At 44.9% G+C, this 23766-nt stretch overlaps 1 protein-coding gene across 10 annotated transcripts in view; it reads right to left on the bottom strand.

Annotated features, from left to right (window-relative positions):
* Positions 1-23766, bottom strand: part of HAUS3 (HAUS augmin like complex subunit 3) — a 250406-nt gene that overhangs the window by 21352 nt on the left and 205288 nt on the right. The window lies entirely within an intron of this gene.

Consider the following 23766-nt stretch of genomic DNA (forward strand, 5'->3'; position numbering starts at 1 on the left):
AGAGGTGACTGGGATTTCCAAAGATGTTCAGCATTAGCCCAACTTCTCCTACTGAAGTGAACGGCAAAACTGAATTCAGTCAAATCAGACCAAGTTCGGCATGGGCACATTTTAGCAGGCAAAGGGTGAGTGCCCTAGAGGCAAGTTCTTGTGAGTTGTGGTAGGGTATGAACGTAAAATGTGTCAGCTACTCTGGAGTAACCTCCCTGCGTGTGTACACTTCCCTCACAATAAATGTCAGGTAATTTGCCTCTCAAAGAAAACTAGGTAAGTTCCCTCACATTTATTGTGTGAGAAAAGCTTTATTTATTGTGATGACCAATTACTGTGTGTTTATTTGTTTATTTGCGTGATGAGTAAGAGCTTGCACACTGCCTGCTCTGTGGTAAATACCAATATGCATAAATTCACACCTTAGCTTACCTTGCAGTAACTTGTTCTTGTGTCTTCCATCCTAGAAACATTCAGTCCAGGTGATTTATCCAAGGTTAGATCGGGTTGGGGGCGGGAAGTCAGCCCAGTTGGCCTGACTTCCCATCCCCAGCACTATGGTCAAAACGTTTTGACATTCAAAAGGTTTCAACTAGCCTCATTTTGTTTTGAGGCTGTTTCGAAGCCCTTCGTTTCATTTTGATGTTGCTGTTTCAACCTCGAAATGAGTCGAAACAGTGTCACAATGAAATGGCCGGTGAAATTTCGCACGGCCCTAATACTTACCCTACAGCTGTGTTGTGATATTTAAGAAGTTAACGCCTGAAAAATTCTTTGACTTTCAAATGAAAGACACCGTTCAGATGTGAAGTAGAACAAATACAGTTCCCTAGTTTGGATACTTTGTAGAAGTGGTACATTGTGAATCATATTCTCTACCATGATGAACCAGATTCTCTATTAACCTTTTACCTAACCACTTAATTTAATACTTCTTCTGCTCTTTTTCTCCTGCTTCTCTGTCAACTTGGCATCACGCAGGTATAGTAAAGCAGTATAGTAAGGCAATATAACATCTTTGTGGGGTTGTCAATGAGCTATAAGTGATAATAAAACATTCTTGTATAATATACTGTGTGTTAGAGGATGGGATATTAAATTATACGAGCACAGACAAAAGACAAATTATAGCAGTTTATCATTTAATGTGTCTGTTACCTCAGTTTAGTCAGTACACATATGCCTTTTACAGGCTTGAAAGTTGTGAGCAAGGTATTTTAAGAGAAAAATTTAGCCTTAAACTGTCCAACTGGTAGGATAATTAATACATTTGCTCCTATACAAAAGAGCCTAGAAATTTGTAGTAATCACGACTGTGATCGCTTTTATTGCTAGAATCAATGATGGGCCAATTGCACTGTTTCAAACCAGGCACAAATTAGCTGTGTCTTTTGTTCAGCAGGTGATAACAAATATTTCTTAAGGCTTTCATTTACATTTTCTTAATTCATTCTCTAGCTATACTGCCAAATACATCACACTCTACAGTTAGCCCAGCGATTCATGAGTAAGCACCTATCTTTCTTATGGAGTACTTTTAATATTAATATGAAAGGCAACCAGATTCATAAATGTCAACATTCAGGAAAGAATATAATCACCACTCTCATTCATTATATCAGCAGTGTTCAACCTTCTGGCCCCATGGGCTGGATTAGTGGTGTAGGGCCAGTCCACAGGCCAGACCCCATGGGCAGGGTTGGTCTGTGGGCCAGATCCAGTGTGGGGTTAGCACATGGGGTTGGTCTGTGGGAGTGATCTGGGGTGCTGGCCCTGCTTCATGTGCCATATCCATCTGTATCTGACCCCACGCACTGGCCTGGCTCAAGTCTTTGAAAAAATTATCAAGGCTCACATTTGCGAGAGCCCAGCAGGAAAAAATTATGCTGAGGGGAAACCAGCACGGGTTCGTAGCAGGTAGATCATGCCTGACTAATCTAGTCTTTTTTTATGACCAGGTTTCAAAACACCTGGACACAGGAGTAGGGGTAGACGTCATTTACTTAGACTTCAGGAAGGCCTTCGATACGGTATCCCACACCGTACTGGTAAACAAGTTAAGAGACTGTGACTTGGATGACTGCACGGCCCGGTGGGTGGTGAATTGGCTAGAGGGTTGTACCCAGAGAGTCGTAGTGGATGGGTCGGTATCGACCTGGAAAGGTGTGGGCAGCGGGGTCCCGCAGGGCTCGGTCCTTGGACCAATACTCTTCAATGTCTTCATCAGTGACTTGGACGAGGGAGTGAAGTATACTCTGTCCAAGTTTGCGGATGACAAAACCGTGGGGAGAACTAGACACGCCGGAGGGCAGGGAACAGCTACAAGCAGACCTGGACAGATTGGACAAATGGGCAGAAAACAACAGAATGCAATTCAACAAGGAGAAATGCAAAGTGCTGCACCTAGGGAGGAAAAATGTCCAGCACACCTACTGCCTAGGAAATGACCTGCTTGGTGGCACGGAAGCGGAAAGGGATCTTGGAGTCCTAGTGGACTCCAAGATGAACATGAGTTGTCAGTGTGATGAAGTCATCAGGAAAGCTAACAGCACTTTATCATGCAGATGCATGACAAACAGAACCAAGGAGGTGATACTTCCTCTCTATCGGGCGCTGGTCAGACCGCAGTTGGAGTACTGCGTGCAATTTTGGGCACTGCACTTCAAGAGGGATGTGGATAACCTGGAGAGGGTCCAGAGAAGGGCCACTCGTATGGTTAAGGGCTTGCAGGCCAAGCCCTATGAGGAGAGACTGGGGCACCTGGACCTCTTCAGCCTCCGCAAGAGAAGGTTGAGAGGTGACCTTGTGGCTGCCTATAAGTTCATCACGGGGGCACAGAAGGGAATTGGTGAGGTTTTATTCACCAAGGCGCCCCCGGGGGTTACAAGAAATAATGGCCACAAGCTAGCAGAGAGCAGATTTAGACTGGACATTAGGAAGAACTTCTTCACAGTTCAAGTGGCCAAGGTCTGGAATGGGCTCCCAAGGGAGGTGGTGCTCTCCCCTACCCTGGGGGTCTTCAAGAGGAGGTTAGATGAGCATCTAGATGGGGTCATCTAGACCCAGCACTCTTTCCTGCCTATGCAAGGGGTCAGACTAGATGATCTATTGAGGTCCCTTCCGACCCTAACATCTATGAATCTATGTGCTGCAACCTGCCATGGCCCACACACTGGATCTGGCCATAACCCCATCCAATGCACCAGCCCAACCCCACATGCTGGATCCAACGAGGAAGCGACCCCATACATTGACATGATCCTGCATGATCAGGCTATGCTATCCAGCCTGCAGGACTGCCCCTGGGTTTGGAAATACAGTGTGATGCCATGGCAATTAATGCTTCCACTGCTCCCCCACTGCCAAATTTCTGGACCCGAGTGAAGCCCTGAAAGTCAGAGGTTGAGCACCACTGCATAAATCTATGTTAGGGTTTTGAAAGCACCTCCCCCTTAATGTCTTCGAAACCCAGCCAGTAGAAAACTCCTCTCTCATTAGCAAACTGTGACACCAAGAACTGCAGAACTACCTGGGATACTTCCAGCTGCAAAAAAACCTGACACTGTTTCAAGAAGAACTTGTACACTCAATCAGGCCTCCAGAAAAGCTGGGCACGGGAAAGGACTTTACTTGAGAAAAGGGAAAAGTCTTTTTACTCAATTTGCCACAGAAAACAGCTGATAAAAGAATAGTTTGGTTGGGGAGAGAACTTTTAGATAAAGCTGACCGGGAGTGGGAGTGTTAGGAACATTTTAACAAGTATATGAGCTTTTGGTGTGTTCACAGCAATGAGTGCAGAAGGAGATGTTCAGCAGCAAAGAACTGGCTTTGGGTTCCCTCAGCTATTCATGAACTAACCTAGAATCTCCCCCCTGAAATCCCACCAGTAGCCCTTACGGTAACAATCTATAATCCTTCAGGAGGGATTAGGCTATGTGAATAAAGCCCTCTAAAACTGACAACCCCCGTGGAAAGTATACAGTTCTGACAGAAAAAAAAATCCCCTCAATCCCTATCCTGGTGCTTTATCATCATTTCTTCCTTTCTGTGAAGTTACCTAGAGATTCAGACTGGCATTGGGAAGAACAGGAGATCCTATGGGTGCAAATCTGAATTTAGTTGAAAACATGATATGCTTTAGATAAAAAAGCAGAGCCATTCCCCAGTACCACAGATTCAATTAATGGCTATCACCACCACAGTGAGACTGTACAGATTCCATACATGTCGAAACAGATGAAACCTTCTGTTACAAAATCGCTAACAATGCATTCAAGGGAAAGTTTTGTATCCAAACGCTGAAAGAGGGATGGCATTAGATGCCATGCAGTACAAATATTATTTTTTGTGAAACTTATATGGAATCAAAGTTTCCTGTTATAAATAAAAGAACTTTTTGAAACTGTACTTCAGGTTTTTCATGGGGGTATATAAAGAGATGTCAAACAGAAGAGCCATATTTGTTGTGTACAGGTGATTATATCCCATTTTTAAAAAAAAACAACAGAATTTAGGAAGAACTGCATCTTTGGCAAACCACAGCTCCTCGTCAGCAGCCTCAAAGCATTTTACAAAGAAAGGCAATGCTACTGAGGCAAAGTAACCTGTCCAAGGTCACCCAGTCTGCCAGTGACAAAGCAGGAATCAAAGTCAAGTCACTTGATCCATTAGACTGCAGTTTCCTAGCTCAAGATTTATTTTTTCGGGGGGGGGGGGGGGGGGGGGGGCAATTAGCCTGAGAATAAGTTCAGATTTTCATAGATATTGGACACATCTACATGAGACACTACTATGCAGTGTACTGCACATTTATTTAGTACTTGCATAGGCACATCCTAAATAAATGAGCAATAACGAGTTATTGCACAGTAGTGCAGGTGAACATCTTTTAAATGACACTATTGTGCAGTAGCCTAATAATACTCTGCAGTAGCATATTAGCACTGTCCGTGATGTTACACACTACTGTGCAGTATTATTCGGCTACTGAACAGTTAGCATCTCGTGTAGACATGCCCACTGTAAAGCAAAGTACTGAAGATCTAGGTGCTAATATTCCTAGGCAATTCTTTTCCCCTTGTTTCCAATCCCCTGTGATCTTTCTTTATCATTTGAAATTTTGTTGCCTAGAGGGAATTAACACCATTCTACTTACTGAACCTCAGTACAATAGCTAGTATACTCTTGGTTAATAATCAGATTTTTAAAATTAAATTAAGAATCCAACATTTTATCTAACATGTAAAATGAAAGTTATTCAACATGATGGGCTGTAATTGCTATCTTATAGCTATGAGTAACCCTCATAGAAGGAGGCTAATATGGAGAAAATGAAAATAAAGTTTTAGAAGTAGAGCAGATTTAGATTTAAAATACCAGTTGTTTTGCAACTACTATTCCTGTCAGATCACTCTCAAATAAAGTACTTGCAAAAATTGGATTTGTTTCCCCAACAACCTTTTTAGCTGTTGTTTTCTTTTATATGAAGAAGATACTTAAAAAAATTAAAAGAAAAGGTTTTCTTCCTGCTTCCTTTTTAACCTAAAAAGATATAAGGCTTGTCAAGTCTGATATTCTTTGGTTTAGCTAGCTGAGTTCTAGTTGGCCTTCAGAAACCTTATTGTGAGATGTCAGCTTAATTAAGGGGACAAAATTGAATTGCTAACAGTGATGTCTTTTATTCACTATGGGATTTAATAATTTGAAGCTATCACAATCAAAGTACTGTAAATCCCCCAAATGAATATGTTTCTCTGCAGAGCAAAAGCCACCAAAATTAGACTCTAGCTACTGTCAGAAGTCAGGGCAGCAGACATAGCTGCCAATTTTTATTTTTGCTGCAGGCGGGAAGGGGGATGGGGGCAGGCTTATGGCAGCAGGCAGACTAGTTCCCAGCTGGACCTGGTCCTGAGTGCACCTGACTTCCAGTGGCCTAATTACTTCCAGCTATCCCCAGTTACCTACATGGGCATAACTGCCTGCATATTAGCAGCAGCCCTTTCAGTACTCAGGAAACTACTCAACAGCACATATCCCTCTCTGGGTGGCTTCGCTGTACCTAGCAGTCGACTAGGCCAGATCCTTGGAAACTACCTGCCAGCTTGCGACTCCAGTCTGGCTCCTAGCTTCTTGTTCTTGCACCCCCTGGCTCATAATTCTAGCTTAGGCCCTTCCTGACTCTCTAGTGTCAAGCCCCAACTGCCTATGGCCTGACAGCTAGTCATGTTCTATGTCCATTGCTAGTGATCTTAGTGTTTAGAAAACTAGGCACATTTAGCCTGGAGAAAAGATGACTCAAGGGACACATGAAAGCAGTCTTCAAATATCTGAAAGGTTGCCAGAAAGAAGAAGAGGAGTGGTTCTCTCTCTCTGCACAATATATGATGCAAAGCAATGGCTTCAAATTACCACAAAGTAGATTTAGACTGTGTACACTTGTTCAAATCTGGGAGACTTCTCCTGAGTTTGTTCTCTTGGTAGAAAAAAAACCAACCAAACTTACTTGGACACACCTGAACAGACATTAGAACACTAGGCCCTTGAAGAGTGGAGAGCCTGCCCCTAGCACCGCTTTCCCCACTGAAGTGGTGGGAATAAATTTAAGATGATCCTCCAATAATTAGATTCTGTACATGGAAAATTATATCAAACTTATACATTTTCCATGTATAGAATCTAGTTATTAGGAGGTCTTCTTAAATTCAGGGTTGTCTTGGATTCAGGTAAATACAATTATTTTTGCCACTATTTAGCGGAGAACATCTGTTCGCTTTGTGGTGGGAGAGTGAAGTGAGCCAGGAGCTGCCTGCACGTTCCTGATGCCCTAGGAAAGGGCCTGATCCTGCATATTCCAAGAGTTCCTGCACAGGATCAGCCCCCCCCAGGCCCTGGGAGTGCCCGCCCAGCATCCCTGCTTACAGATACATCCCAAGGAATCTTGGGACATGTCTTTGTAAGCAGGGAAAGTCAGAATTTCCCACTTAGACATGCACCCTCAAGATTTCTAGGGCGCATCTCCATAAGTAAGAAAAGATGAGGTTTCCCATTTGGTAATGTCTATTTCTAGCCTAGATGATCTCCTGAGATCCCTTCTAGGCCTCTTTTCCTATGTTCTGTTGTGTACCACTGAAGCCTGTTGTGGCCATATTGTCAGTGAATGTGTAGCAGCAGTCCCTGATAGAGGGACTTTCATTCTAATACGGCAAAAACCTGCCAAAATCAAACCAATGCTGTTGAAGCCTGTTACTGGATTTGGCTACAAATGTCCTGATTACTCAACTTGCCCTGCCACTTAATGCACAGTAGATGGTAAAACATCAGTACATCATTCTTCATTCTTTCTTGACACCTAGGTTTCACTGCCATACGATCAAGTGGATAGAACGAAGTTTCTGAAGATCTGCAATTCTGTGGAAAGCTTGATGTCATATCATTTGAATAGGAATTATTAAAGTTCCTGAAAATATGGTGTAGCCACTACTAGCCAACCATCCACATCCCCCAGAACTTCTTTGCTGCTTCCTTACTGTTCAGCAGATGTCCACTGCTCAATATCACAGCCAGACAGATTAGCACTGCCAGCTGCAGAAGCGACACAGCTGCAGCTCCCCAGGACCCCAGGTAAGGCTGCTGGGGCCAGTACAGTTATGAGCCCCAGCCTCCCCTATCTCACCCAGGGTAACCAGGCGTGCCAGAGGGTGCATGGTATGGGTGTTTCCCGGGGACAAGAAGCAGTGACACAAGGTGGCTGCTGCCTCTCGTCCCTGGGGAAACAAATGTCCAGGCTTGTGTGGATGTTGCAAAAGGTAGCAGCAATTAGCACCAAAGACTTAAAACCTCATTTCTCAGATGACATAGGAAGTCAGCATTCAATCTCTAATGTTTCTACAGCCCTGAGCAAGTTGAAAAAGAAAGCCGTCTGACAGTTCAGTTAAGTCCATTAACTGGCAACAATGTATGTGGAGATGCATTTTCATCAGAAGAAAGCAGTGGTCAGTGTCCAGTTCAGCGCCTCTGTGAACTCTTACATCAGTGACCACTGGCTGCCAAGGAGAATGTGGCTGGAAAAGACCTAGGGAAACCATTTGACCTGTCACCAGGTCTGCTTTGATTTTTCCAGTGATGGAAGCAAGAATCAGCAATCACCATGCCACTGGCAACTGCAATCTCTAGCAACTGCTGTCCACTCCTATTATTTAGCCCAATAACAAATTTGCTAAATGTACTTACCCAAGGATTGTTATCCTTTCCTACATTGGTACTGAAATCATCCAGGATCACAATTACTTCTTTTCCCAGGGTTTCGTAAAGAACTACCTACAGCCACATTGCTAGGTTTGCTGCACGTAAAACTATACATGGTGATGATGGCAAGATGCCCTCCTGACAATTCTGGAGTGTTTGCTGGGCTTTGGTCCAAAGGACAGCCCTTACTGAAATAGCATGTGGAACAGCTTGAAAACAGAATGTATAATCCTTTTTATTATCCTGGCTAATGTACTTTAGAAAAGTCAGATTTCAATACTCAGAACTTCTAGCTGTTTAATAGGGAGCTACCTTGGACAAGGTAAAAATGTTCCATGCACCAGCTTTACATTTGCTGATGTGCAGGCTATTGGGAGGTATTTATTTAAATAGTTTGCTCAGGAGGTCAAGATTTCACTTGGCAGTGAAAGAGGATAGTATATGTTTAGTTATTGTAATTCTCCCACTCCCACTACTACTTTCTATCAGAAAGTACTTTGACTAAAAATAAGCTACATTTACACATCAGTGAACTGACACTAACATCAATGTTGTAAACACGTCCCAAGTCTTTAATTTAAATTAGATTTTAACAGCATACTATGACAGCCTCATTTAATAATTAAGAAATCAAAAATGTCTTAGAATCTATTGTAAGGACAAATCTTTGTATTCAACACCAAAATTAGCCAGAACTGGAAATCTTTCTGTTCAGTCTTGAAACTGGCATCAGCATTAATACAGCTTCCATTCACTCTTCCATTGGGGCTACCTTATATCTTTACTGGTTGAGCTATAAATAGGGACATGTTTACATTAGAAAACTGCACCATGTGAGCACGTCAAATATTGCAATATTGAACATTTGTAGAGAAAAAATAACTTCTTGATGATGCCAGCTGGTGAACTACCTGATAAAAAGTTAAGCATGACAGTGATTGTCTACACTTACTGCACAGTTGCATTTGATACTGTGTTAATTACCTTGTGGTCTAATGTCACATAATGCTTTTGTGTGGACAAGACTAGAAGAGGAAAGATTAAGTGTAGGAAAGGAAAAATTAAGAAAATACATTTTGGTCATTTTAACAGGGAATCAGGCAGCATACTCTAGGGAATAACACTGCACCGAAATGCAAGATGGACTACTGATTTACCTAAATTATTATTTTGTGCTAGCACTCAAATTGTAGTGGTGGGCACCAATTAAACATCCTCAGCTGGACAGAAGAGTATTACTGAAGGTCAGCTAATCTATCATCTTTGATAACCTGTTATTTGGGATAATCACATTAGCTGGATGTTTATGCTAAGCCAGATCCAGCACCTGGCACCATGTAAACCAGCCCACAGGGCTCCCCACAGGTCCCCTTGTAAGCCCCAAGGATTGTGGCCCTTTAGAGTTAGATGCAGTGCATAGGGAGGCATGGCAAGACTCAATGCACAAAGAGCTTAGCAGAGGTGGCCCAGGCCCCCAGTCCCGATCCCAACTTGCAGGGCTGGCGTAGGGATCCAGGCCACAGATCGACCCTGTACCAGTCAGCTGGCTCACAGGGCCAAAAAGTTGAATGCTTACATGCAAGCCAATGAGCAATGAAATAGTCCTGCTGATATTTCAAGGAATTATCATTTATCTTAGAAACATTTTCATTACAATATTACAGAGGCAACCAGTATAATGGGGGGACTGCTTTTTGTTCCATATTGAACCACTATGAACGCTGTATAAAGAAAAGTAGAGATATATATTAAACCCAGAATTGTTAGAAATCAGTAGAGATGGATTCAGAATACACACAGATATGACAAGGAAGAAAGCAGCATAAATGAACAAGCCAGAAAAAATAAATTAATAAATGAAAGTCAGAAGTATAAAATGACACACAAGGAAAAATGGAAAAGGACAGGAGAATGGACAGAGAGAACAGCACGATCTGTGGAACATTCGTTAGTGAAGTGGGCATTTTTACATGCATACATGCATTTCCAATGTGGTGCCGGGTGTTCTTAATTAGCAATTCGCATTAATTAAAAGCACCTGTGTGGCACCTATATCAGTGGCATAGCGCATCCCTGCACTGAGAAAATGGCAGTGGGGCACTTTGAACTAAAGCACATCAAATGAGTTTGATTTCAAAGCGCACCACTGCCATTTTCTCAGCACAGGGAAGTGCTGTGCTGCTGATACACGTGACACGCGAAGCTGCCAGAGTGGGTCACTTTATGTGCTCCAGCTCAATCTGGATTTCCTGCATGTCAGAGCAGGCACCCCACATGTGTAAGTGCCCAGAAGAGAGAGATCATCACTGGAACTGCGCTGGTTAAAGTAAGTAAGCATGTGGTGCTGTTTCAGTTCTCTGAATAGATGAGAAGCAGGTTCCAGTGCAGGTTTCAGTGCAAATACTACATCTACCAGTTCAAAATTCACAGCCTGCTAATATTTTCTAATACAATTGCTGCTTCTACAATCCTTCCTTCCAGCAAACTCAATTGCTGCACTATTTAAAAAATATAAACACTTACAGAACAAGGCCGATCCAAATTAATCTTGCAAGTGCCTTCTCTTTGGAAACACACCACCTCGAGACTAGTTGTCTTGGCCCAGAAGAGTGATCACAAGGAACAGAGTTAGGTACCTAGGATTTCAATATAGTAAAGGCCTCTCAAATGCAATCTAGAGCACCCAGGTGCTGTGCATACAGTTAACCAGCAGGAAATATTAGGATCAGACATACATCTGTTCTCGAGAAGCAAGGTGTATGACTCACGGTTGAACATGAAGGCCACATACATTTTTGAGCTGCAATACACCAGAGATCCGGTGCAGAGCGGACTCAATTAATTGAGTCTGCTCCGCACGTGAGCTGACACGCTGCGCTGCATCGCATACAGTTGTATAAGTGGCACAATGCATATCAGTACATAGAAAATGGTGGCGGTGTGCTTTTGAACTAAAACACCTTCATTACACTGCTTATACGACTGCATGCGATGCAGATCCAGGTGCTTTTAAAAGCACCTGGTGCTGCCATGCAAGCATGTTTAGAAATGCTCTAAGAGCCTCCATCAATTCAGGATCAAGCACAGAAACACCTGGCTGAACCAGGGTCTCCTGTCTTACTGAATTCAATGTAAACACTGTACACTCCAGGTTCAGTTGTGAACCTGTTAGGGCAACACTAGTGTTGCTTCTTTCACCCAAGAGTCTTATGTTACAGCACTCTTCCAAGTAGTGGGGAAGCATGGTTTTAGGCCCTCAGCATCAGGGGACTCAAACACATACCTCTCACTTCTCACAAGAACCAGACTATGGACTAAATGGGGTGGGAGCAACCTCTATTCTTTCTGTTTAAGCTAAACCACTGTGCAGCCAAGAGTGCAAGATTAATGGGGCCAGAAAGAGAGAAAGCAGGAGGGAGCTTGATTCTAGCTTAGTGATGAGGGCACTCATCTGGGAGGGAGGAATTTTGGCTTTGGTCCCTCCCCTCAGGATTATTCTTCCTTTAAAAAAAAAAAAGGAAGATAATAAACAAGACAGTATAAAGTAGAGGTGCACCAATAGATTGGTCACATATTGGATCAGCACCGATAACAGGAAAATTATTATTGGCAATTGGCTTTTTTTTTCGCCAATAACATCACCAATAAATGCTGCATGCATATGTGCAGCTGCAGCAAGCACGTGGCCAGCAATGCAGCCCAGCCCAGCCCAGCTCAGCAGCTTGAAGAGCAGCTTCCTGCTGATAAGTTGTGGGGGGGGGAGTGTGGGGGAGGAAAGGGGTGTGAGGGGTGCAGATAGAGGCCCCCACGGTGAGGGAAGGAGTGGGGCAGTGTCAGGACAGAGGCAGGGGCAGGCCATGTCTAGTCAGGGCGGTGAATGCAACCCCAGGGCCAGGAGCAGGACAGAGCCATGGGCAGCTTATCTAGGAGGTGTGGGGGGGGGTGCAGCTCCCTGCCACTATGCACACCCCCAGAGGAGGCATGGGGGGCACATGCCCCCCGGATTTCTGTGCAGGACAAGGGCAAGCTGCCTGCTGTGGGTTTAGGGCCAGGGGCAGTGCCAGCCTCTTCCCAGTTGCGGGGCTAGGCCAGGGCTGCGCTCAAGGAGGGGTGGTCTCAGCTGTGTAGGGTGGGTGGCAGCAGCAGCACTGGGAAGAGGGTTACGGGCAGGCTATGGGGAATTTTGGGGTGGCCATAGCCCCCCAAATCCCCCCCAATTCTGTCCCTTCTCAGGGCACTCTGCTTTGCTGCCTTTCCCTTGGGAGCCCTGGGGCCCCAAGCAGGGGTGGTGCTAGTGAGGGCTTTGGGGGCTATAGCCACCTCAAAATTCCCCATAACCCCCACTTCCAGCACCACCACTGCCCACCCCTGATGCCTCCCCCAGAGGTGCGTGCAGCAGTGGGGAGCTGCCACCCCACTCCACAACACCCCTCCCCCCTGCCCCCATGACCCCTGGATGAGCCTCCCATGGCTCCATCCCTGCTGCCAGGCTGCATCCCTGTAAATTGGCTATCAGATCAGTATTGGCCGATATGGCTGGTTAATAATTGGGTACTGGCTAAGAAAATCTTTATCAGTGCACTTCTAGTATAAAGTCACATGAATAAACAGTGCTGGGAGCGGGGACCAGAACCTCCTCCTCCATTAAAGCTATTCAGAGTACATCTGCAGGATCAGACTCTTCATCTATAAATCCCAAAAGACCTTAGGTGGGATGTAGGTGCTATCACTCATATTCAAAACAATAGCTGTAACAAACATGCACAATAGCTACATTTCTTACACTTCACTCCATTCTGGTTTAAGTACTAGATTGCCTAAAACAATCGTAGGCTCCTAAATGTTGACAGGACTATGATGAATCACGCAACTGAAGTAAGACACAAATTATAATTAAAAAGCAAATCCACCCTACCAAGTCTCTTTTTTATCTAGGACCAAGTACTTACATTCTGCCAAAGTCCTGATTAGGTGCCTGTGACAATGGTTTGGATCTGAATCCAAGTCCTTGTGAGGATATAGGTGACCAAAATTTACATCCTTAAATCCCCAAACTCAACACCTGTCATAAAAACCTCACTCAAGTTCCCTAGGCACCTCTGATGGTCTGCTGCTGAGAATGCCCAGTGCATGTACCAATACTCAACAGTGACAGCATTCCTTTGAATATATAGCACACTTTTAAAAAATGAAATATTTCTTCAAAAAAATGGTCTGTCTCCTCAATTCAAGTTTAGGAAAAAAAAATACAACACTAGTATATGCACCACGGATACGTGTCTTTATTTGATTTTTCTTTTCTTAAATTGAGAGTCAGAAAATATGGATGTATCTTAAATTCAATTTTAAATTCGAAGGACTATGGTAGATGCCCAAGTAATGTTGGGATCCACAAACTAAGTACTCTCCCTTTTACCTCATTTGTGGAGTCTGACCTGGCAGGCATTCTCCAAACACATCTATTGTGTGCCTTGAATAAAACACCAAAAAGAGGTGGTGAATATTTAAGTATTGTATGTGAAGTATTCACTAGAGCAAAAATGGAACTCAGGTATTCCTCTTCCCAGGTAAGCGTGAAGTCCGACAGGCGATAGTCTCATGCTCACTTTTCCACTCATTTCTGATTACTAGTTAATTATTGCTTGCAAAATGGAACAGCTTCAACAGGAAGGAAACAATCCTACACTAGAACGTCTCACCTCCAGGCTAGTAGAGGATTTGCCTGTGAAATGCAGGTTCAGATTTCCTCAGGCAAAAGAGTAAACTCTGGGCCACTGGGCTGTGGGATTAGAAAGAGGCATTACCACCCTGACCTTTGTTACCCGTTGCAGACGGAGGCTCGGTGTCATGAATCACAAAGGGATACATGGCTTTGTCCTTGAAAATGGCAGGACTTAAGATCTCAAAATGTCCTCCTAGCTAACAGCATTTGCATTTTCTGGATTACTATTCCTAGGAGATTACCACTTCCCATGTACTGTACAGGGAGCCTAGACATTCCAAGGGAAAGCATCTAAACTTTAAATGCAGCTATGCCTAATCTGTATACATCAAAGTCCCTTACAGGATCTAACCCTAGATCTTCTAAAAAGATATTTTCTAAAATTTCTTTCTAGGTCCCATAAAGTGTTCCCGTCCAATTCTAGTGTAAGATTCTAGAGTCCATTTTTCTGGGAGCCCAGTTAAGGCATGCTTTTTAGGTATTTGATGCAGCTTTCTCTTACTTAAACCTAAGAATAATAACTGGACTACCGACAACCTAGCAATTAAAAATGTAAAAGAAATGGTAACTGCCACTTAACAGAGATGCTTTGGACCCTGTTCAATATTTGTATGGAGGTTTTTGGCATTTCAAAACTTCCCGGTATGTAAAAATAATTTAAAATAAAGGGTTAGGTTCTGTTTGTTTATTCTGTGTGCTGAACACATCTCTAAGTCTGGTTAATGAGATGTTCAACACATCCTGCAGTGAATGACATTTCTATTTTTTATTTGCACATCACTTTTTAATATTAATTCTAGATTATTGCACCAAGATGCATTATTCGTTCTGAAAAAGTCATTTAAATGAAATGCACATTGTGCAGAGAATACAGAGCATTGTGATACAGCCAAAATATTCATCAAATCTGGCAGTCTCTACAATATTGATTTATGTTTTATATTAAATTTTCCCCATTCCACAATGTCCTTTTTTCCTGAAAAATGCCTGTGGTTGCTGCATGCATTTGTTTGCTTACTTCATATAGTGCTCAAATGACTGGTTCTAATAAACAGTGTCAAGTCAGGGCAGACTGGTAAGGACTATTAAGGAACTTTTGCTTCCTCTGTGGTGCCAGCATGGTGAACTTAGGGACATTTAAGTATATTTTGCCAAGCAATGACACTATTGCCTCTCCTACCCCTTTTTCTGTCAGACACTCAAGGCTTTTTTTGTATTTGATGCTTTGTGAATGTTATCACGAACGCTTTTGGACAAGTGGTAGTTCTTAAACATAGGGAATTAGACTCACAAACCTGGGAGGTCCCCTCTATTCCTGCATATCACAGGGTATGTCTACACCAGGGTTCTCAAACTTTTCTGACTCAAGGCTCCCCCTCCATAACTTTTCTGAATTTAGAAGCATCCCATTTTCTTGATGGGAGAAAAACAGTAGAACAATTACTATTGCAAAGAATTCAGAAAGACCACAGCAGATCAGAATGGTTTTGACACCATAAATTCTTATTTGAAATCAATGGGTTTCTTTTGTGAATCATGTATAGATGTTTGCACACCTAACTGTGCTAATATTGCCCAGCACTCTGCTGCACCCTTAAACATGACAGATCTCATGACAGTCTTGTTGAGAATCACTGTTCTACATCATGGTAGTAGCACAGCCCTGAGCACACCCTGCCTGTGCACTCCCGCTGATGCACTCTAAGGCAGGGGTGGGCAAAATGCGGCCCGGGGGCCGATTGTGACCCGCCAGGCCATGCTATCTGGCCCACAGGGCCACTAAACAATTTTGAATTAATATTAATCTGCCCTGAGCTGCCTGTCATGCAGCCCTCAATGGCTTCCTGAAACTCAATAAGTGGCCCTCTGCCCAAAGTAATTGCCCGCCCCTGCTCTAAGGACAGCTGGTCACAACACTCCAGTTGAGGACTCAGCAGCACTGCTGGAGCAAGAGAGTTGCCTCCAGTGCTTTATATACCAGACTAATGTTAAAATAGCCCAGTTTGACATTTGCAGTCTGCAGATCATGCCTCACCCTGCCCTCAGCCCCAATTCCTACTTCTCAAGATAACATCACTGTTTCCTCTGCCTTTCTTCCTCACTAAGGCCTCCTTACCTTTCAGAACCATCACTTCCCTCCTCTTGGAGGAGTGTGTGTGTGTGTGTGTGTGTGTGTGTGTGTGTGTGTGTGTGTGTGTGTGTGTGTGTGTGTGTGTGTGTGTGTGTGAACCCAGACAACATCCTCCAGACAAGGATTAAGGAACTATTCCTCTCTACATCCTTGAACTACTTCCTACCTTACCTGTTTATTACCTTTTCTCAGCCCACTCCCTCCTGCTATAGCGTCTCCCAGTCTGTAGCCTTCAAAGGCAGTCACTAGTCGCTCTACCTGCTGACCTAGTTTGCCTGGGTGGAAGTCTTCATAGCAGCCATTTCTAACTGGCTCCTTAGGCACAGCTGGGGTGGTAATTAGCTTCTCAGTTAGCACTTCCTAGGCTGCTGTTATGTGGGGTTGATATACTACATCAATGGTACTATAAACCAGTATTGCAAAAGACAGAACAAACCACAGATGGCAGATGATAGTCATGCTGATTACTATGCAAGTGAATTGTGCTCACGTATTACAGTGGTGGTGTCTGTTTAAAAACCTATAAATGTGAGAATGAGATTCATAGCCTAGATTTAAATATCCTAAGTGGGAAAGCCTTATATGGATAGGAACTGATTCTCACGTACACTAGAACAGCACAAGTAAGAATCAGGCCTACAGTGCCCAAAAAATAAATTTCCAGGAAGGGGTAATGCGCTATTTCCTCTTCCATGGTAATCTGACAATTAAATTGCCACTGAAAATAGAAATTACCGGTCTATAAAAGAATGAATTTTATGTGGACACATTACTTGAAATGGATGGACCTTATGCTCAGCGCCCTCCCTGAGGAGTTAGGCAGTCAGTAGCTGTTCTTATCTGTTGCTCTCTGGTAAAAACTGCAACCATTGAAGCTCTGAAAGTCTGGACTTGGTCAGGTCTCTAGATTCTGCCTCAATGGATTAAAGGGAAGATGGTAGGTCTTGGGCAGCTTCCATTTCTTCATACTTGCCTAGGTATACACGTCAAAGGTTTTGGTGCGATGGTCACAGGACTCTGTACAAGTGGATTCATCAGGCGTCTGACCAGATCTCTTACATGTACACCATGATCCAGAAGATTAAAGGTTGCCTACTTTATGTTCAGATGCTCTGTTTATACTACTGGCAAGGTTTTTTGATATCGTTTATTGGATCAACTGTATAGTTGAGAAAGACAAGCTTTTGAGTACTACTGTCTATGTCATTCCCAACTATACAGTCCATTCATTAAAATATATTATCCATAAAAATCCTCGCCTTTCACATTTTTGTAGAGCATTACCCCAACACTTGCTCTGCTACTAAAATTCCAGTAAATAACTACTTTATATTCTAATAAACATAAAAAACATATTAAGTAAAGGCACTGAACATACTATTTTTGGAATGGTTAATTAGTCTTTTTGTAACAGAACTATATAATCAGAAATAACTCACAAAGTCAGCCCATATTTAGAGTCAGATTCTTTCCACCCATTTACCGTAGCAATACATATCCCTAATCATTAACCTTACATTTAACTACCAGCATATCAAATTATATATTCTAAACATTACCAGGCAAAATCTAGATTGACCCCATTGGTGCCTTCAATTTGGCTTTCAGCATACTTGCAAATTAGGTGCCTGGCCCCAGAAGGGCAGTTCAAAGGAAGGAGGTTAGACACCTGTGTTCTCTATAATGCAAGTGCGTTTGTGGAGAGAGACCTCTCATACATACTCTGCCCATCTGATCCAGCTCACAGGCTAGAACCAGAAATGTGACACTGAAGCTTGCTCCACAGAGCAGCCCCTTGCAGCTGCTGTGAAGCATGCCGGATATGGTGGCAATTCAGAGGCATACCCAGCTCACTGAATGCATTGCATGATATGAGAGGGGAATGGGGTGCAACATACCAGCCACTGTGGATTGTGGGCAGGGATGTGGGTGAGTGGAAGGGAAGGTTTACCTTCCTGCTCCTAATGCAGAAGGATCCCAGGAGCAGCTGGACTCCCCGGGAATACTTCTCCCTGCCCAACCCCCCTTTCAGTATATACAAGGCTCCTGCAGGGCAGCAGGGGGAAAGGGAGAGCTTCATTCTGCTCACTCCATTCACTCCCCCCACCTCCCCTGCTCATAGATGCATTGCTTGGTGCTGTGCTGCACTGCCTGGCTCCAGTGGTTGGGCAGAGGCAGTGCAGAGCTGCCCCTACCATGGCAAACATGTGTGAGGGCCAATTCTGGTGCCCTCTCACAATCAGCACCTACTACTCCTCTTGCCCCACCCTAGTTATGCTACTGCCATGATCTCAAAACCAGCCAAGGGAGTACCCAAGTTGGCTTCACCACTGTACTTCCAGGTTTGGTGCATACAAGTGGGAGCCAAATCAGGTGTGTTTGAGAGTGCCCCTACTATGGACACACTGGAGACAGGATGTAGACAATCTTAGATCCTCTAAAAGGGAATTCCAAGAGTTCAGATGCTGAGCAGGGGCCATCCATGAGCCAACCGGAAATCCTAAGAATAAGGATACTTCTGAACTTTCACCTTCTCTGCAGTTTAGTCAAAGCTGCGTGTGGGGCAGGTGAGGATGGAGTAGAACACAGGGCTCCTTGCTGGGCAAGTGCCATCAGGCTATTATAAAGATAGGCAGTAGCAAAAGAACATAGCGAGTGTAGTGGCTGCATTCTCTTCTAAACTCGGTGCTGCTAGAGTCAACAAGGTGTGCTCAGAGTTCAGGATTTACACAGAGTTTACATACTGCTCCCTCTTGAATCTGGACTGCAAAAACTTAGGCAGGAACCAGGTGTCTAGCTGCTCAGACTGAGGTGCTTCAGTGCATGTGTGAAGCTGGAATTTAAGCACCTATGGATCCTTGCTGTCAAAAATGTTGGTGTATAGTACTCTGCATTGCTCTTATCTTTGGGGCATAAATTCAGCAGACATATCATCCCAAACAAACCTATTTTACCAATCTGGATCAGGTTTACCATGTCAATCTATAGTCCATTTCCTCTCCTACTCCAATAGGTATTTGAAAGCAAACATCCATCCTATCATCTATAACAGACAGCTGAGAACTTGAATGCAGTTGACTGAAAATTTTTTTCTAAATTGTAGAACAGGAATCACAAAACACTCTTAAATAAAGAGAAAGGCTGAAAAATAATATGGTTACCATATTTGCTTGAATATAAGAGGAGTTCCCCCACCCCGTCAGTCAACATGGAGTCTCTCCCCACAAGGAAACCTAAATATACTGATTATCTTTAAACTGCTGTTAAGGCATGTGCTCAATAATGGAAACCAACTATGAAGCTGATTAAATGCAGCGAACATTGAGGATGACTATAAAATACAACATATATAGGGTAAACATACCGATGGAAACATGGTTTGGGTTTTTTTTGGTCCTTAAAAAAAAGACAGGCAGACGTTTCCTCCACAGGGAACTGGCACTGGAGGTACTGCAGTACATGGCACTGGGCCTGGAGGTACTGCAGTACCAGGCCAGCATCTGAAGGGCCAAAGCCAGCCCTGACACTCTGCCTTTGGTGCCAAGAATACGGGAGAGAGAAAGATAGGTGTTCCCACTGCAGGGAACTGGGTATATGTGTGTGTGGGATGGTGTCCTTTAAGGACAGATGTTCCTGCTGCAGGGAACTGGCACTGGGCCTGGAGGTACTGCAATACCAGAGCCAGCCCTGATACCCTCCCCTTGATGCCAAAATTTGATGGTACTAACATTTGATCTTGGCCAAAAGGCTGAAATACTGATGGAGGACCTTTTTTAAAAAAAAATTTTTAATTATATATATACAATTAAAGGCTTAGTCTGTCTGTAATTCTTTTGGCCAACTGCACGTGTGCTGCTGAGGGTGGGCAACAATTGGCTCTGTGGGTCCAAGTTTCTACTGCTGCCAGGGAAGTTTGTGGCAGTGGTGAACACGCCCCCAGCCACCCGAGCAGCAGGGCTGCCCTATGCCTCTCTGCCTGAGGTGCCTCTGCCTCCTCCCCCAAGCAGCGGGCCTACCCCACACCTCCCTGCTAGACAGACGCAGGGGGGGTGGAGCATGGGGACAGACCCGGAGTGCCTGAGAGGCGGGTTGGAGTGGGGGTGGACGTGGAGCAGGGAGAGGCCAGACCCTGAGCAGCAACGGGGAAGGGGGGGAGCACGGCTGGACCCTGAGCGGCGACAAGGGGGGGCGGGGCTGGACCGCTAGCAGCGACGGTGGTGGGGCGCAGGGCTGGACCCTTAGCGGCGGCAAGGGGGGGGCATGGCTGGACCACTAGCAGCGATAGTGGTGGGGTGCAGGGCTGGACCCTGAGCGGCAACAATGGGGGGCGTGGCTGGACTGCTAGCAGCGACGGTGGTGGGGTGCAGGGCTGGACCCTAAGTGGCAACAAGGGGGGGCGTGGCTGGACCGCTAGCAGCGACGGTGGTGGGGCGCAGGGCTGGACCCTGAGCAGCGACAAGGGGGTGGCGTGGCTGGACCGCTAGCAGCGATGGTGGTGGGGCGCAGGGCTGGACCCTGAGCGGCGACAGGCGGGGGGGAGTGGCTGGACTGCTAGCAGCGATGGTGGTGGGGCGCAGGGCTGGACCCTGAGCGGCGACAAGGGGGGGCGTGGCTGGACCGCTAGCAGCGTTGGTGGTGGGGCGCAGGGCTGGACCCTGAGCGGCGACAAGGGGGGGCGTGGGCACAGCTGGACCCCCAGCGGCAGGGAGGAGGGAGTGCGGGGCCATACCCCAAGTGGCAGCTGGGTGGGAGCACAGCTGGACCCCAAGCAGTGGCACGGGGGGGATGCAGCTGGACTCCGAGTGGTGGGGGTGTGGAGCAGGGCTGGACCCTGAGCGGCAAGAGGGGTTGAAGTGGGGCTAGACTCCGAGCAGCAGGGGAGGGAGAAGGGCTGGACCCCAAGCAGCAATGGGGAGGGGAGGTGGAGCGGGGCTGGACCCCAAGTGGTACGGGGAGGCTGGACACTGAGCATGCATGTCCCTGCCCCACCCCCCTGTCATTCTTGACAGGCAATTTGCAGCACCTGCCCCTTGCCCCTGCCCCACTCCCCTCCTCACTGCGGGGGCCTCGATCTACCCCCCCCACACCCCTTCCCCCACAACAGATTTACCAGCCAGACACTGCTCTCCAAGCTACCTGGCTGCATACTGGCAATCGGATTGGTATTGGCCGACATGGCTCATTAAAAATCGGCCATCAATATCGGCCCAAAAAGCTTCTATCGGAGCACCCCTATGAATGATATTATGTCATGTTGCAAAAACAAAAAAAATCTCCTGGAATAGCTTCAATCAGAGTGGCAGGCCCAGCCTGCGCAAAGACCACAGAGACTTGAACTGGCTGATAGCCCACCAAGCCCTGCTAGTGAGGGCTCAGCGACATAGAGAGAGGCAGCCGGGGAGACCCAGCTGCCCGAGGGCTATCTACCAAGGATCTGCCAAGATGATCGATCACCTCCTAAGGCTCTGCATCTACGCCAAGGAGGTGTGGAAAAAGGTAAAGTGGCTCTGTGAAGCAATGACAGGGGTCAATCAGCTGACCAAAGTGGCAGCACTGTACGGGCATCCGTTCAAATACCAAGGGAGCCCGTTGGCCCACTTCGATCACTTTGTGTTCCACATCAGGAGTGCCCTGTGGAAATCTAGGAACCTCCTGATGTATAGGCACATGGACCTAGAGGTGGTGGACTGTGTTAAAATGGCTCTGAGTGAACTCCAGTCCTACTAACAGAAGTCTGTAGCAGAGGATTGTGAGGACAAGGCCAAAGCCACCTGGCAGAGACACTTAGCAAAGAATCTTCCAAGACCCACCCCCAGCGAAGAAGTGGACAGTGAAAAAGACACCAAGACAACTGGCTAGGAGGACAGGGATGAAGACAGCAGCAGCAGGCACTCCAGTGGGAGCTGAGACTTGAAACCTCATAACCAGGGTGTGGACTAAGGGACTGTGGGATTGGGTTAGGGAGACCGGCAGGCTTTTGCATGGGTGCATATTTTGTAATGGGATTATGGGGGTTTTTTGGTGTGTGAAGTTGTAATGAAAGATGACTAGAAATTGTAAATATCTAACTTTTATGTATGTACACACACACACACACTTTTCACCAAAAAAAAAACCCTCAGTAACCTATTTTGTAGATTCTCTGGCAGTGGAAATACCATGACCAAGGTAATGAAATTAAATTATCATTGTGTAGTGGAGGGTACACCTTTGGGATAGAAGTCCCTATGAGAACCTCATGGCTAGCTTCCTGCTGGACAGCTTCCAGTGGGAGGATCTTGGCTACAAACTGATTTTATGGAAATGGGAGATTCCTCCCTAGCTTGCTCATGTGGCTGGGGGCATCTGAACCACAAGCCTCTGGGCTTGCACTTGTACTTAGGATGCCTGCCAAAAGATATGGAAGTATCTGAAGCCCCAGGTTGAAAAGACTGGGGTGGAAGATCCTAGCCAGTAGTAGGACCACATACGGTTCTTGAACAATTCAAAGGATTTGGAACTGATCTGGCCTATCTGCCTAATTTGACCTGGGAAATGAAAAAAATTCTTAAAAAAAAAAAAAATAAAAAAAAATCAGAAGTGCTGCTTAAAAGTGTGTTTATGGTGTACCTGAGCTAAAACCTTGCAGCGGTTTCAAAAAAGGTAAACTGCATCAATTTGGATGAACTAAGTCTATATGTACCTCTAGTAATTTCCCTCTATGCAAAGTTACTACAGGCATGCTTATTTTTAGGTCAGTGTTTTCAAATTTGCTTCTCACTTCCACATGCTCAGGGAGAACAGAGTCAGACAGTAAAGAAGGGGCTACAGGGGAAAGAAGTTGGGGATGGGGGGCAAGGGGGCAAGGGAGCCACCTGACTCCACCAAAATTTATTTTCCCTGCTGTAGCAGTGGGAGGCAGCAATATTCAAGGCAAACCTCCAACAATTAGATTCTATACATGAAACATTGTAACAAATTTATACATTTTTCCACATATATAATCTAATTATTGGGGGTCTTTTTATAATCAGGGTCATCTTATATTTGAATAAATACAGTATTTTCTTTTGACTGGAGATGACAAAGAGGAAATATGATACAGGAATATACAACCGTGAGAAAAAAGGAATTTTGGGAATTATTATTCTTATTGCCTAATCACTTGAGAACAAGGGGGCATTCAATGAAATTTAAAGGTGAGAAATTAAAGCCTGACAAAAGAAAATACTTTTCCACAAAAGGCATAATTGAATAGTGGAACCCAGGGAGTCATTGTAGCCAAGAACTGAATATCATGGGTATGCAGTATTAACATAATTAATGACAACACATGTTTTGGGAAAGAATTTTAAATCTTCAGCCTCAGAACTTAATGCCTTCTCTAACTAATAGAGATCAGAATGAATCTTACATGGGGAAAAGATTATCTCCCAACTGCTAACAGTACAGCTCTTACATCCTCTTCTGAAGCATCTGGTACTGCCCATTGCCAGGAACAGTCTACTGGATCAGAAGGATATTGAATCTGATCCAGTAAGGCATTCCCCATGCTCCCCACAGTAAAGTTCAGTGTATTTTCATGCCTGACTTACAGATGCCATTTGTTATTTCACTGCTGTAGATCATCATGAAAGGAATCCAGATCAGATCATCCTGCTACTAAGAATAAGAAATACATTTAAGGTAGCTTTGTATG

This window comes from Alligator mississippiensis, chromosome 2 (genome assembly GCF_030867095.1).
Source record: "Alligator mississippiensis isolate rAllMis1 chromosome 2, rAllMis1, whole genome shotgun sequence".
In the NCBI taxonomy this organism is placed as follows: Eukaryota; Metazoa; Chordata; order Crocodylia; family Alligatoridae; genus Alligator; species Alligator mississippiensis.